This window comes from Limulus polyphemus, unplaced genomic scaffold (genome assembly GCF_000517525.1).
Source record: "Limulus polyphemus unplaced genomic scaffold, Limulus_polyphemus-2.1.2 Scaffold372, whole genome shotgun sequence".
Taxonomy (NCBI): domain Eukaryota; kingdom Metazoa; phylum Arthropoda; class Merostomata; order Xiphosura; family Limulidae; genus Limulus; species Limulus polyphemus.
In genome coordinates this window covers 522,171-538,271 of record NW_013665982.1, presented here as the reverse complement: position 1 = coordinate 538,271, position 16,101 = coordinate 522,171, and the positions used below count along the sequence as shown (strand labels likewise).

The 16,101-nt window shown below is 33.9% G+C and overlaps 1 protein-coding gene across 1 annotated transcript in view; it reads left to right on the top strand.

Annotated features, from left to right (window-relative positions):
- Positions 1 to 3,150: 3,150 nt before the first annotated feature.
- LOC106457781 (inactive rhomboid protein 1-like) overlaps positions 3,151 to 16,101 on the top strand; it is a 62,645-nt gene continuing 49,694 nt past the window's right edge. Inside the window, exon 1 of the mRNA XM_022383804.1 lies at positions 3,151 to 3,214. The gene's annotated coding sequence lies outside the window, so the exon portion shown is untranslated. The remainder of the gene's footprint in view (positions 3,215 to 16,101) is intronic.

The following is a 16,101-nucleotide window of genomic DNA, read 5'->3' as shown; positions in this document are numbered from 1 at the left end:
GAAAGCTGAAAGTGATAAAGTGAAACTTGGGAGTTTGTTTATAATCAGAAAAATAGAAGTAGGCTTGTTTCCTGTAATTTTTTGTTTTATGTGCACACACTCACACACACAGAGCAAAAATTTTGTTAGGCTGTTTGTTGTTTCGGAGCATAACTTGTTCTTTAATCACCTAAACCTTACAAAGACTCCACTTAAGGTATTATTCTTGTATATAAACATACATGTGTATATATCATGTGTGTGTATTCTCTCATGGTGTTGCTTTTGTTAGTACATAGGTCTCATATTACTATTGTTAGGTGACTGTAACACAGCTGTAATACTGTGATTTTACTGTTTGGTGACATGTTTTATGTTTAAACACTTAATAGTGATGTGATGGTGTTAATGGTTATTTAGTCCGATAAGTTTTGTTTTACATTTCTTTGTTACTTTAGATTTTGACATATTTATTTCTAACTGACAGTCTTTTTTGTTTCATTTAGCTGCAAATGTAATACACATATTTTGTACAGTGATTTTATTATAAAACTGATAATGTACCTATGTAAGTTGTATTAATTATAGGTATGAATAATGTATGTAGTTATTGATACTTTATTTTCTTGTCTTTCTATCTTAACAATAACTTATTTTATATATATGTATATACAAAATCCTAAAAATGTTGTGTTGTACAAGTCCCGAAGTATGAAGAATTGTTTTCCCATTTAAGATTTCCTTAACTTTAGTACCAGTATGGAAGTTTTACTCAAGCAGCAGAAAATGTCTTAAGTAGACATTTGGGTAGGCTAAGTATTATACCATGTGGTCTTTAATATTTGAACATGTAAATGTACCATATGATTTAATAAATCATTTGAAATTCAGTTAAGTAGTTTTGATGGATATGCATGAATATATGGCATTGTTTCTTTCTTTCTGTGTTGATGAATTACTTGTGCAATAATATTAAATATTTTCATACTTACTACACCCTAAATTCGAAAATTAGCTACTACAAGATAAGTTTCACTAATCAGAATATATTCAATTATACATTTCTATCATTTCATGTACATGTATGTATATAGAATAATAGAATAATTTAATATTATTATTATAATACATTTAATTTTACAGCACCATATGAGTATGTGCAGTATATCCTCACACAGGGTTTATATAATCTTTCAACTGTAAATTTGAAGTATTTTGTAAGATAATGAGGTACATCTGTAATGTATATGTTAAAAGTAAGACCTAACAATTTTATTAAGACTAACATTTGGATGGTTATTACATCATTTCTCTCTAAACAATTTGAAATATACTGTAATTAAATGGAATTATCTTGAGAAATGCCACCATCAGCAGAGATGTTTTAAAATAATTTTTAGTTCTTAACAAAATTGGAATTCATATAAGCCAGGATTAGGAATGTACCATGTAAAATTTGTGCTTTGAAAGTAAAATACTACTTGATACAAATTAAGTAAGATACTAACTTTCATTATGTACCTGGCCTATGCCAAAGATTTTTCACAAAAACAATCACTATAAACCTGCCAAGTCAAATAATTGACAGCTTTTTGTTGTTTTTGATGAACAAGGAGTTGTATATAAAATGCTGCTTCTGATTGACAATACTTTCATGAGTAGCCATTCATGGGTTATGTTCCACATGGTTGAAATCACATTCATATGTGTAACTTTGCATGATGTTGTGTGGACAATAAGCTCTAGTTGACAATATTTTTATAGCCAAAGACTTTTACTGTAGACTTCTATGCATGAAGTTGAAGAACCACAATGTCAGAAAAAATCAGTAAAAAACCAGTAAACAGTGTTGGATTTCTAAGAAAACTCTTGGAAAAATACGTAAGATAATTATATCAAAGTAAAAGTATTAAATTAATACTAAATTTGACCTAATGCTGACTGGTACTATCCATCACTGTGTGCTGTTTTTTATTGATTTGTTTTTCTACATTGTGGTTCTACAATTTCATGCATAAAAGTATACAGTGAAATATTGTTCACTAGTGCTTATGTTACATGCATGAATATAATTTAAGGCTGTTTCTAGGAACAGGTACAAGGAAGGCAACTGGGAAATACACATGATTGATTGAAAAGTATGACATCATAAGCATACTTACAGTGTTTCTCAGTGATTTGTTGTTGATTTCTTTTTGAATACAGGAATGTGTAATTTCATAGTAAATGAAGTGAGGCTTAAATTTCCATAGTAATTTTTTTGCACTCTTATTTCAAAAATTGTAAAATTCATTTACTAAAAGAATCTACCAATGTCTATAACTTTTTGTGTGATTTAAACTTTCTACATACAAAAATCATGTTTTCCCTTCTTTTTCCTGTGTCATTATGAAAGAAGGTGTATATGCGTTCAGTTCAGAGATAAATAACAGAAAAATATCCTGTAGAAGGATCCTATATTAAATATCCTTTTGTGATATTTCTGATCTCAGATTTCTACTGATGTGAGGGGTTTCAGAAAAAGTGAATAATGTTGTAGAAGAGAGTAATACTTCAGTATTAGAATAGTTGAAGAATACAAAATAATCATTCTTGAACACAGAAATTATTTTGTTTCTGCACTTGGTTAATATCCCAGAATATGCATTAAAAATAGAATCTGTATTAATATTTTACTTTAATATGAGTCAGCATCACACTCTTATACATAAAACTAATTTGGAATGCAAGGGTAAATAAGTTGTTTTGGAAATAAGCTCATGGTAAATTTCATTATGTGCCACTTTTAAAGCACCACATTTAGCAGGTCATTAGCTATCAGGAAAAATGAAGCTTTTAGGAACTGCATTTAAATGTTAAAATACTGCGATGTCTTTAGTGAAAGCTTATTTAGATTGTAAGATAATCACTGAAACAGTGAGAATATTGCATTTCTGTGCTAAGTTAAAATTCCATCACACTGCCCTCTGGTGTCACTTTTTGGCACACCAAAAGTTCATTGTGAGCTAATTAGTTGTATATTCACCATGTGGGTCTCTGATTGGTTGAGATAATAGGCCTCCAATGTTTGTATAATTAATTTTACAAATTTTAGGCCTAAGTCTAATTTAATTTTTAAATTGCAATTGAACAAAATAATAATTCTCTGTCGCAATTAATTCACATCTTAAGATTGGAAGAGGGATCAACTTGTAGGAAAGGGATATGTGAAGACAAACAGTTTCACAAATGTGAGGTAAGCCTTGATTATCCTAACCTATCAGGTTTATATTCTTATGATATAAATAATAAAGTAAATGTGACATAACGATGCCTTTGGGGAAAAATTCATTTTAGATCTCAAAACATAAAAAACATTTAGCAACCTTAATACTAGAAATGAATGACCTTATAACACCAAAATGTTGTTTTTATTTAATTAGACACTCAATATAACCATTGGTGTTCTATTACCTCTACCCAAACCAGATCTGCACCTCTTTACTGATGCTTTCCCATCTGACTGGGAATCATATCTGAACAACAGTTTCATATCTGGTACATGGACCCAGGACGATTCCTTTCTCCATATCGATGCACTCAAGCCTCTGGTAGTCCATCAGACATGCTCCCATTTCCTACCCCTCCTAGTGAATTATTTTGTTATGATCCATTCTGACAACTCTATGATATTTCCTATATCAACTGCTAGGGGGGGGGGACCTGATTCAGGACCCTTTGCTTTCAAATCCTGGACCTTCAGTATTGGGCCAATTCTCAACATGTTTGTCTCATTGTCTGCCAGTTACCAGGTGCTATGAACTTGGTTGCAGACTGCCTCTCTTGGCTGGACTTTGCTCTTTTCAGGGAATGGTCTCTTCACCCCTAGATTTTCCATTGGGTGTGCTCTTTCTAGGAGAATCCATTTGTTGATGCTTTTGCTACCCCTCTCATTTCCAAGCTTCTTCTCTTCTGGCCTCCTGTTCCCCATCCCTTGGCTCTAGCTGTTGATGCTTTCAGCTATGACTGGTCTCATCTTTTTCATTATGCTTACTCCCCTATTTATCTTTTACCTTAGGTCCTGGCCTTGAGTTGAGACATACCTTATTGTATTCACTTGGTGGTACACCTTTGGCTGACTTAACCTTGGTTCACTCTTCTATGCCACCTGACAACCTGACCTCTGTTCTGATGCCAACTACTCTCTCTCTCTATCTTGTTTCAACCTCACACATCACTGTTCCATCAAAGTATCTTGTCCCTTCCCCTTCACATTTGGGATTTGTCTGGTTCATTGCAGTTGAACTAGACTTTCCAATTGGGTTGCCTTTTTTCTTTCTTGTTCCTGTAATCCTTCTACTTCATCCATCTACCCGTGTAAGTGGCGTATCTTGCAAAACTGGTCCATCTATCATCACCTTCCTCCTGACCATCTTACCATTGTTCACCTCTCTTTTTTTTTTACCTGGCTGTTCAACAGTGCATTATCTGTCTTCACCATTGCCAGTTATTGGATGGCCTCATCAACATCATTTCACATTTATCAATACCGCAAGATGTTTTCCTCCCCAATTCTCAACACATTGTTCTGGTCCTTTATTATCTAAGGGCCTCCTCTCTCTGTTCTCATACCTGACTTGGACCTCAATGTTGTCCTGTGAGCTCTTACCTGTGCCTGTCTGATTACTGTCCAATCCTAATCGTACCTTTCCATGGACTACCAAGGTAAAAGCCAGCACAAAAGGGTGCTCTGCCTGCTTCCCTGACTCATGCTTGCTGATTTTTCAAATTAGGGATATGAGGTCAGCCTATGCACTATCTCCAGTAATATATCTTTCTGGCTGAAGGACTGATGGGGATCCAGAAATTTTCTCCAGGTCTTCCAACTGGAGCATGGGAGACACTTGCCATTTCCTTGCTGCTAGGGTGGTGGACCGTGGAAAATCCTCACTGATTGGGATCTAACTGCTAGGGCTAAAACAAGGGGTGCCAAATGGTGGGAAGTGGGGCAGTAGTGACACTGTCAGTGTAGTGCAAGTCACCCGTCATATGGCTATAACATGCTACTAGTGACTGTTCAGTAGAATAGAGGTTAGCATGCACCACTATACTGTGCCCCTCCTCCTATTGTCTTATCTGTTCAGTAGAGTCAAGGTGAGTACACTATAAACACGTGCCCTCCTCCTGTGGACATCACCCGTGCATTTGTATGAGGTGAGCATGCACTAATAAACTCTGCCCTCCTTCTGTAGCTGATATCTATTCAGTAAAGTTGAGATTAGCCCAATATACATTATTACCCTCATCCTAAAGTGATCTCCTGTTCAGTTGAATTAAGGCAAGCACACACTAACAAACCACATTGTCCTCCTGCAGCTGATGTCTGTTCATTTGAGGTTAGTTGTATTCTATGCCCTCCTTCTGCAGCTGGTAGCAATAAGATAGTCTGAAGGTAGAGTTGAGATGAACACAAGGTATGATCTAAACATGCTTCAACCATGCTACACATATTGGCTGTTTGGTCTCTTGTGTGCAAGTATTCAGATGGCCATGCTATTATTATGCTCATCCCTGTGACACATGGGACTCATTTGCCTCTTCCTCACTTTATTCTGGGTGAAGAGTATACCCTAGAAGAGATGAGTTGCAGTCTCCCACAGGTGTGCCCCTATGGAGCCCCTGCCATCAGGTGTCATACTCCATAGGTTTCTTTTGGGCACTTACTGAAGGGAATTCATCTGGGTAAATCTGTGCAGTGTTTCCACTTCAACATGGGATCCTAGCTTAACTGTGTATAGAGGTGTGTATTGTCTTCAAAGCTAAAATTTTTCTTACCTAAAACTGTATTTTTATACTCACCTCTACACATACATTCCTTGTCTTGTCAAAGAATGAAGATTCATGAGTGCAAAAGCATATAGTAACTTAAGTGTGCAAGGAAGTGTGTCACCCTCTTATTGGTGGAGGGCTTTGCTGCATAATAATGTAATTTTGTAGTAGGGCAGTTAATGAGAAATCTTGTGAGATTAAATAGGAGTTGTCTAAAGGCTAGTAAAATGCAAATATCTAGACAGATGCACAGGGAAGATAACTGTGTGAATGAATATTTATCAGAAATGCATTTTAAGGTAAGGAAAATGTTAACTTTAGAACCTTTTGGAAGGTATTGTCCTGTTTATAGCAGCTTGAAGGCTGCTGCTGATGGAAAAGGAACTAACTTGTTACCTCCTAGTTTTCTTTCCTGAGTATCTAGACTAAGCCTTTTTTAAAGCTTCTAAGGGAGAAAGTGGTAGGGGTAGAGGAAGTTTGTTTTGATAATGAGGTTAATGCATGTTAAAATGTTATGATGGAAGTAAAATATGCACATTAGAGCAACCTTTTGATTTCAGTCAAAGCAGTTTTCAGTTGTCTTTTTCTGAAATAACTGACAATCAGTTGATGAAGAAAGTTCAAGCTGTAGTTAATTTTGTAAGTAGTCCAAGTGAATGGTGTAATGTAGGATTTTGAAATTGGGAGTAATAAGTTTTAGCATTGGTAGTTATATATAGATTTTTGGCAAAATACTTCTCTGTTAAGAGTTGCAAGTTGTAGAATGGTTTGTCAAACAAGTTTTGGTGTGTTGTTAGTTTAAGGTATTTTAAATATTTCTTTGAAATTTTAATATTTGTGAAGGACTTCATTTAAATTTGATTTTGATAATTTTGTTCAGTAGATGGAATAGTGACCTCAAGAGATTGGCCTCTTGTCCCATTGATTTTTCTTTATTTCTGATTTGAAATGATTAATGTTGAACAGCATATGGAGGCAAATGAATGTAAAATATATATTAATAACATACGTTGATATAGATCAGTCATGAAAAGTAACAAAACTAATGAAGTAATTTCTTTGAAACATACTGACCAGAAGTCTTAATGTCATAAATCAAAACATAATAGAATTAAAACACATAGTGATTAGAATGCATTGAATTATCAGTTGAGTTCATTTGTAGTAACATCTCACAATATTTATTGGTTCAGTCAGTTTAGGAATTCATGTACTACAGTATAATCATCATGTGTAAAAACTAATAATAATAAAATAGCAATATTCATATTTTAAGCATCATAACTAGTCATATTGAAACTAGCTTATAAAAGTTTGCTTTTGCAGCCAACAGTATGCATCCAAGAAAAAAAAACTGAAATAATAAAAAGACAAAATCATAAATAAAAGAGCAGCAGCTTATATGTTGAACTATACTAATAATCTGACAGTTTCCTAGAAATGCATAGTACCAGTATAAGCAAAAAAGCCTCCCAAATAATGGCAGGTGTCAGGTGAAAGCTGATTTCTCAGACCTGACTGTGAGAGTTAATTAGTTTGATAGCAGAGATAAATGGCTTCCAATGAATTGGTGTTTCGCTACAGAGTTAGCAACAGGAAGATACAGGAAGTAAAGCAAAAAATAAATTTATTGTATGTATTTACACTTACAGAGAAGTTTTAAAACCTGTTATGAAACAAGGGATGGGAAGTAGGAAGCTATAAAATTAATTCCCAAGAACTTATCAAAAAGTAAAAGGTATATTTAGGTACCTAAATTATTACACCAATAAATTGAGTTTCTAAATAATGAAATATAAGCAGAAGTGAATACAAAAACTAATAGTACAAACAAATACTAATATAAGTAATTTAATGAAGTGGAAATTTGTTCAGTTATTAGTGAAAGAAGAACAAAACAAAGTAATATTTGTTCTATTTATAAACCTGAATATTTTGTGTAGTTGAACAAAGACCTTGGAAAGTAGAGTGATTAGAAGGTCTGATTCTGTTGTACTGTATAAAACAATTATGTAAATATGGAATACAGTGTCAAATTAAAAATTAAAAGACAAGAAATAAAAAATTTATAGTAAACTGAAGTCAAGGCATTAAAAGTAAGAAGTGTAATTAACTCTCTCAGCATGGGCTTAGTCCCAGGGACCGACCTCATAACCATTTTGTGCTTGTTATAGTTTTCATGCTATAACTTTTTAATTAGTAAGCGTATCTTCATGAAATTTTGCAAATTACCAGTAAACATTACAAGGCTTTCGTACACAAAATATCATATTTTTTTTTATTAGGTTTTAAGATTTCTTAAGTAATGTTTTCTCGTGCATTTTTTCTTTTCGAATTTTGACTATCCAACATGCAAAGTAATTTTGATTTTAAGATTAAAAATACTTTTATACACTAGAAATTTTTATAATTTTGCATGCAAAATATTTATAGCCTCCACATAATTATCAAATGTTTTTTGAAAAAAAAATTATATTTTATGTGTTATTTTCACTATTGTATCTCTGTACAGGTTGGGTAAATTAGACTGACCTTGTAACCACTATAAAAAATTAGGAAATAAATATAAATTATGCTTTTTTCATTCTAGACTGACTATAAATTGTAATACAAAAACACAAATGTTTAGTCTAAATCGCTTAACTCTTGTAACATTATATATCTGTATGTATTTGTTATTTTTATAATATTGATCTTTCAGCTGTGGCTGGCTAACATTACAGAAGATGCAATGATGCATTGCACATGTACTAATGTTGCCTCAAAACATTTAGATAGTACCTGCTCATTATTGGACGAAGTTCTCTTCCATCTGGTTTTGTATATCTTTTATTAAGCTCTGGGTGAAATTGTTCTGCTCTAGTGTATGGGCCCACCTTTCTCACTAATAGGGAAACAGTATTACTGTATATTGTGCTGTATAGTGTATAATTATACTGGGTGCTGATTATCTGTAGTTGTTTATGGTTATTGTTGAACTGAAAATTATACCAATTCAGTTTTATCTGTCAGTGTCATCAAAGCATTTAGTGTATTGAACTTATGTTGTAATTGCCTCGTATGTGCCTTATTAGGATGTTAATACAGAAGTATGAAGATCAAGGGGCTAGTAAACATTTGTTGAATGATGATAAAAGTAAATTAAACTCAAAATGATGCAAGCTTTCAGCACTGAGTTTTCATTTACAGCATTGTAGTTTAGTTTGAGGAGCATTGGCTTATATGCATGTATGTTTGAACTGTGGTACACTGCAATTTTTAATATTTATTTATTTAATGATAGTGGTGTAATGCATGTTTCATTACTGGTATATGTACATATGAGTATAGGTCAGTGGCATCAACTACCACAGACAAAAGGAAGAGGAAACAACCATTGCCATATAGTACTATAAATTAGTGAGGATAATACAGATTTTCTAGACATAGGGGAAATGCAGATATTTTTTGTCTTCTGACATCTTTTAGGCAATTGTCCAGTTGCAAAGGTGGTACAGTATGTGCATGTATGGACTTTTGTGAGAAAACTTTGGAAATTTGAAGTTAAATAGAATCTGTGCATGTATGACCATAACATGGGAAAATGTTGTTAATTTGCCATTACTAAATGCACGTACTTAACAAACTCAATTTTTGGTCCATTAAATGCATATATATCTTGTTAGATATTGGCTCCAATTAACACTTCAGGTCTTTTCAAAAATAATTTATTTTTTAATGTAAAATTTAACTACTTTTGAGAAGCATGGTAAAAGGTGGATGAAGTGTTTTGTAATGTATTTCAAGTGTAGGATTACATCTTTTGCTCTTTCAACTTACTGAAATATTCAAACTTATTTATTTGATCTCACCTTCCCACAGAAATCAAACCCATGATTATGATGGGAAATTTAAATGTATTAGATATATTATGAATGGGCTGTGGTATATTATTAGCAAAATAAAAAGTAACATAAATAAGGCATAAACTATTAAACTAATTCAAAACCTTCTTTGCAGAATTTTATATCTAGCTGCTCCTCATGGAATAAGCATACTTGAAGATGATGCCAACTTATAACATTTGAGATGTGTGAAAAAATCTTACTGGTTCTTCAAAATAGGTTCCGTTCAGTGGTTCCTTAAATATAAAACTTGAGGAGGTTACTTCTTGTTACACAAACTTGCTCATTGTGGTGATTTTGCACATCTTTATTATTTAGTAATTAGGTGTAATATTCAAAAATGAAGATTAATTGGTGAAACTTTTAAAATATTTGAATTCTAAATATATTAACATTATGTTCATCTGTGAACACCAACAATGTTCTGCCTTTTCTTGACATGTTTTGCTGTTATCAGAAACCCACCTATACTGGATTGTATACCCACTTTAACAGTTTTGTTCCCCTTCATTTCAAAGAAAACCTTGTGAAATGTCTTGTGTCTCATGCACATTGCATTACCAGTTCACTGAAAATTTTAGAGTGAGAGTTATTCAGATGAATATCTGTTTAAAAGTCATCTACTTTCCAAACATCTTTACTAATTCTACCACCAGTAAAGCCAATCAACAAATATATCCAGCCATGTCACTGAACTATGATGTCCCAAAGCTACAGGTAATGTTCTCTCTACTGTACACACCCTTACACTCATAAATAATGAAGAGGAAAATAAACACTATAATTAACAGAGTCTATCCATGTGTTCAACTCCAATGTTTAGACATTTATGGAGAAATCAGAATATTTTCAGGTTTCTCAACAGTCACGTGCTGTGTATGAACTCTGCTGCCCAACATATGGGTTCTCTTACATTGGATTGACTGTTAGAAAACTGTAAGATCATTTAACTCTCTCAACACTGACCATCTTACCTCTTTGTACTCTATTTTTTTTTAAGTCTTTATAGAATTAATACTTCTAACTTTCAATATAGTGAGTATATCTTCACAAAATTTGTCAGTCTTTTCAGCTAATATTGTAAATCTTTCACATACAGAAAAGCATATTTTTTAGTGAAGTATTTGTAATAAACTAAAATAGATTTGTCCATGAATATATTGAGTATTTATTTTGAATAGTTCATGTGCAAAAATCTCAAATTTCATTTGCGTAATCACTAAAACCCCTAAATACATTTCAAACATTATTTTTCCAGTAAAACTTTATATTTTATCTGCTATTTTCTCTACCCTAACTCTACACAAGGTTGGTGAATTTGACTGATCTCGTAATCCCCCCCCCCCAAATCTAAACTACCCTGTATTTCTTTCTAGAATGACTTCAAATATAGCATGAAACTACATTTGTTTATCCTGAGTACCTTTAAACTCGAAACAGTACACATTTATTTATAGTTACGTTTTATTGTTTTATTGCTCTTTGAACCTTGTCTAAGTACTATCCATGCCATTATAAGTTGTAAATCACTTGGGAAACATCCAGGTCATGTTACGCTATTGAATTACATTACCCACGAGCTGCTCATGTGTTCCTTGTGAAACATTTTTATTATTTATTTTACCTTATCTAATTGTAACAAACCTAAAGGGATCCCTATTTTGACATTTTAGTTACTTTTATAATAATACATAAAGAATGAACATGAAAAACGAAAAAAAATATTTAACCAATCTTCTTTTTTCTTACTGTCAGTTTTTGAAGAGAGTTAACCCTAATTTTTTATGCTAACGCTAGTAATACACTTAATAATTATTATTTAATTAAATAATGCACCAAAGAATATAGACTAATAATATGTAAAAAGTAAACAAATTCCCTTAACTTTCAAAATTTTTCTAGCTTTCTAACTTTGTGACAAGAACCATTACAAATTCATCCAAGCTAGTCGTTAGGTTTCCCATAGGAATGAAGCTTGTACTCTGAGTGAAATTGATGATTATCTGTTCAGTACACAATGTTATACAATATATCATTTGATAGATGAAAACCTTGGCTTTCTGTTGGTTATATGTTATATATAATTAAACATAACAGAGAACTATTAACAGGTCCTGAAAGAGAGAATGTGACAGGTGGGTGTGGCATTAGGGGTGTGTTTTCTGTTCGATAGCTCTGTAACCAAACAAAATTGAAGGCTATAAAAACTATGGTTTGCCTGAGCAATGACAATTTTGTAGTGAGTAATTTACATTTAATTACATACTTTTTGGAGGGGTGGTGGATAAAATAGAGAAAAGAAGATGCCTAGAGAAAATGTGTCGTGTGTCACATTGGGGGAAATTCAGGATTTTTTAAAATATTGCCTTGTAGAATTAAGGATTTATATCTTACATACTATTAATATATGGGTTATTAGCTTGTAGAATTAAGGATTTATATCTTACATTATATTAATATATGGATTATTAGCTGAGATTTTATGCTATACTAATTGGTATAACATAAACAAAAAGTAGTTTAATAAAATTTTGAATCTAAGAAACAAAAACCTTGTGTCATGCACAGTAAAGGGTACCCGTGGTGATAATGTAAAAGGAACACTAATCCTAAGTTCATGGACACTTCAAGTGAATGTGATATGATCCCAACCCCCATTATATTCAGAGTAATTGGTAAGACTAAAAACAGGACTATACTTCGGTGAAGGAGATGCTTCTAATCCTAATGAAGCCTAGATTAAACAGTCGGCAAACAAATACTGAACTGTTATTTACAATTTAGTTAATTGAACTTCATTGAAATTAACTTGGTGTACTTACACTTACATGTTATCAATTTATTTATGTATTACTAGTGTTACACCATGGGGAGGTTAAGTTTTCTTGTCCACTGTTTTTTTGTTTGTTTTTTCAGTTGAGGAAGCAAACTAGAAAATAATAGTAATTTCCAGATTTCTCCCTTTTTTTTAATACTTTGGTTCTCTTGCACTTATTTTTGTCGATGCTCTAAAATATATGCCAGTTCGTTTAGTGGATATCAGTTCTCTAATGGGGTATTTACCATGCAACAAACACAAGGAAGCATTTTTGTTTTCCAGCATACTGAAAATAGTCTACACTGTTTATGTGTCTGGTGCTATAAAAAAAAAGAAGTGTATACACTTCGCATTATGTGTACACTGGTTTATAGCATTTCTTCTAGTGTATTTTCAGATCTGACTCAGTGGTCTTACTTTGTTCTGATATTCAACCTGAAATACTGTTCACTATAAGGCTTTATTTTATTTTTTCTGAGTATAACTCAAACTGAGATACATCAAAGTGAATATGGAGGAATAAGGTTTATGTGGATACATTTATATATATGTGTGAATTCTATTTTAAATTTTAACAACATTTTGTAATGGATCTAATAAAGTATTATAATACACCAGATTTACTTTTGAAGGGAGAATTTACTACTGTGAGATAATTTTTCTCGTAGAATTTAATACTTCTGAAATTATATCCTAACCTCATGTGTCTTACCTTTGAGATTTGCACATGTCCCAAACCTTGAGCTATCTCCCATGTAAGACACGTTTTAACCTATACTGCACTGGTGTATGATGTAATCATCATGTGACAATAGCCCTCTACCAATAAAAGGGAAACATGTCTTCCATCTGCAGTAGGTCCCCATAAGCACTTGCACTCAAAATTAACTTCCTTCTTTTTCTTGGTATTGTTGTGAACAATCATATTTATTGAAGTTTAAACTTGGTTCAGTGGAGTGAGATTTGTGCTGCATGTATTCTAGAGTTAACTTTTACTCATTTTATTTGATTTCAACCTTCATTGCCATTCATTTACTGAATACATAAAAAAAAACAATTAACTGGAGATTTTCCTTAATAACAATGAATTCTCAAGTGATGGTGGCTACTATCTCCTCCCAGAGTTCTGACGATGCTGTTAACATTGATCCTACTTTGTCTGTGGCCACTGGAGGCTAATTGGTTCTGGAGGACATTCTACCATTGCCTCATCTTCCTGTCCCTACATTTGAAAGTGCATTCCTCCCTTTTGAACCCAACCATGAGGATGACAATCTTGATTGGCTCTTTCCACCTCATGGGCTAGTACTAGACTATGTTTACAATGTTCCTCTTTTAAATCTGTTTGTAGACTTGATTTCTCAGGTTTGTTCTTTACTTCCTCTTTCAACTATGTATTTTGGTTTTTCCTGTTTTTTTACTACATGGCTCTCAGGCTGATAATTTTTTGGTTTTCCTACTTCTCCAGACGTGTATATGCTGACACACTTTGTTAATACTTTCAAACACCCCCTCCTCCTCCTCAACTCCAGTATTCCTTTGGCATGGTTTATGGCAGTTTCTCTTTTCAATTCTTGGATTCTCAATTCCTGGAGTCACTTTTACCATCTTGGGAGGCTCACCTTTTCCTATCTCCAATAACTCTAGTGGTCAGTTTTGATGTCTTTGCCTTTTTCTTACCCACCTCCTTCCTTACCTATCCTCTCTTTATTTCCTCTCTGAAGCCTTACATTGTGATCCTAATACTTCTGGAAATTCTCAGTTGGTACTTTTCAGTACCTTGACAAGGGTTTCGTTCTCTGCTTTTTCCATTCTTACTTGGTTCCTCTGTTGTAGGGACCTTCTGGGATGTGACACTGTTCTATCTGTTGTTCAGTTTCACCAATATTTACTTAATGACCTCCATCTGACACCAGTTAACACCTTAAAGACTTGGGCCAAGGCTGCCCAACACCAACACTATCTTTCCTTTTTGGTTTCTCATTTCTCTTTACCCTGTGAATCCATGCACATTTCTCAACCCTGTAAACCCACCACCTCTTTCTTTTCCCTGCTATCATCCTTCTACTTCTTGCTCTCTCACTTCTATTGAGTTGCCATCACCTTTCCTATCAGTGACTACTTTCCTCTGTACCCATTTGACTCAGATCTTGTGAGGGTTTCTGTTTGCAGATGTCTGGACACCATTTATAGCTGTCCAATAGGTCATTCCAGTTCTTACACAAGTCTCTTCACTTCTCAACTCTTCCTGCTCTGTCTTTTTTCCCCATTCCTTTTCCTCTTCTTTCTGGTCCTGAACATTTTCTGCACCTTGAGGCTACAGTATTCTGCAGTATTGGACATTTTGGACAAGAGAGTCATCAAGAATATTCTTTGCTGCTCTCCAGGGTTTTATTCTTGTTTTTTTGTTGTCCCCTAAAAACCCAATGCATCTCTAATGGGTTGGAGTGCATCTCTGGATAACTCAATGAACTCAGGGGTTTGGTCTCATGTAGAGTTCATTTTCCACATCAATGTTCTGGAACTCTTTACCATAAGTTAGGCTTGCTCCTATTTCCTACTTTAACTTGTGAATCATTTTCTGATCTACTCGGACAATTCTATGGTTGTTTCCCATATTGATCTTTAGTGTGAGACTTGTTCCAAGGATCTTTGCTTCTGCACATTGGACTTTCTGTTTTAGACCAATTCATATCAGGGTTGTCTACCTGTCTGTCATGTCCTTGGGCTTTGAACTTAATGGCAAATCATCTCTTTTGACCAGACATGATTATTTCTATAGAGTGGTCACTCCATCCTCAGGTCTTTCATTGGATCTGTCTGCAGTTGGTCATGTGAATGATCAATGCTTTTGTCATTCCTCTCAATAATAAACTTCCCTTCTACTGCTCCCTGGCTGTGGATGGTCTCAGCCAAGACTGGTCTCATTTCTTTCTGTATGGGTAACGTCAGCTACAACCTCATAGATCTCTTTTATCCAGAAGTTTCATCCCTTTTTTTACGCGTGAGATTTGTACATTTTCTTGCTCATCAGTCAGGCTTCTACAACCTTGTAGCCCTTATTTTATTCCATTTATATTGCTCTTCTACACTGGTTTCCACACTGGTCTGTCAGCCAGTATCTCCCACCAGGTCGTCCTAATATTGCCAACACTTTGGCCTTTTTTACATGTTTGTTCAATTTCTACCAATCAATCAGCCATGTTTACTACCTTTCAAATTTTTTTCCACTATAGTTCCATCTTTCCCTCTCTTGTCCTTTCCACATTGTTCTGGTCCTTTCTCATTCATCATCCCTCTTGTCTGATTCCTTTGGCCAACTGGAACCTCGCAGGCTGTATCATGTCCCATCAAATCAAATTCTCCGCTTGACTCACTCTTTGGTCTTGCTCTTTTGGTGATCCATGAATAAAATCCTCTATGCTGGAATGTGCCTCTTTTCCTTCTTTACCCGTTTCCACTGTTATATGATTTGCTTCTCTGAACCAACCCAGTGAAGGGTGTTGCCTCACAGTGTATATGTACTTCCCTAACCCACTGTTGAGAAGGGGTTTTCTGCAAGAACACTAAAGTGGTGTGTGTGTGTGTGTGTATATATATATATATATATAC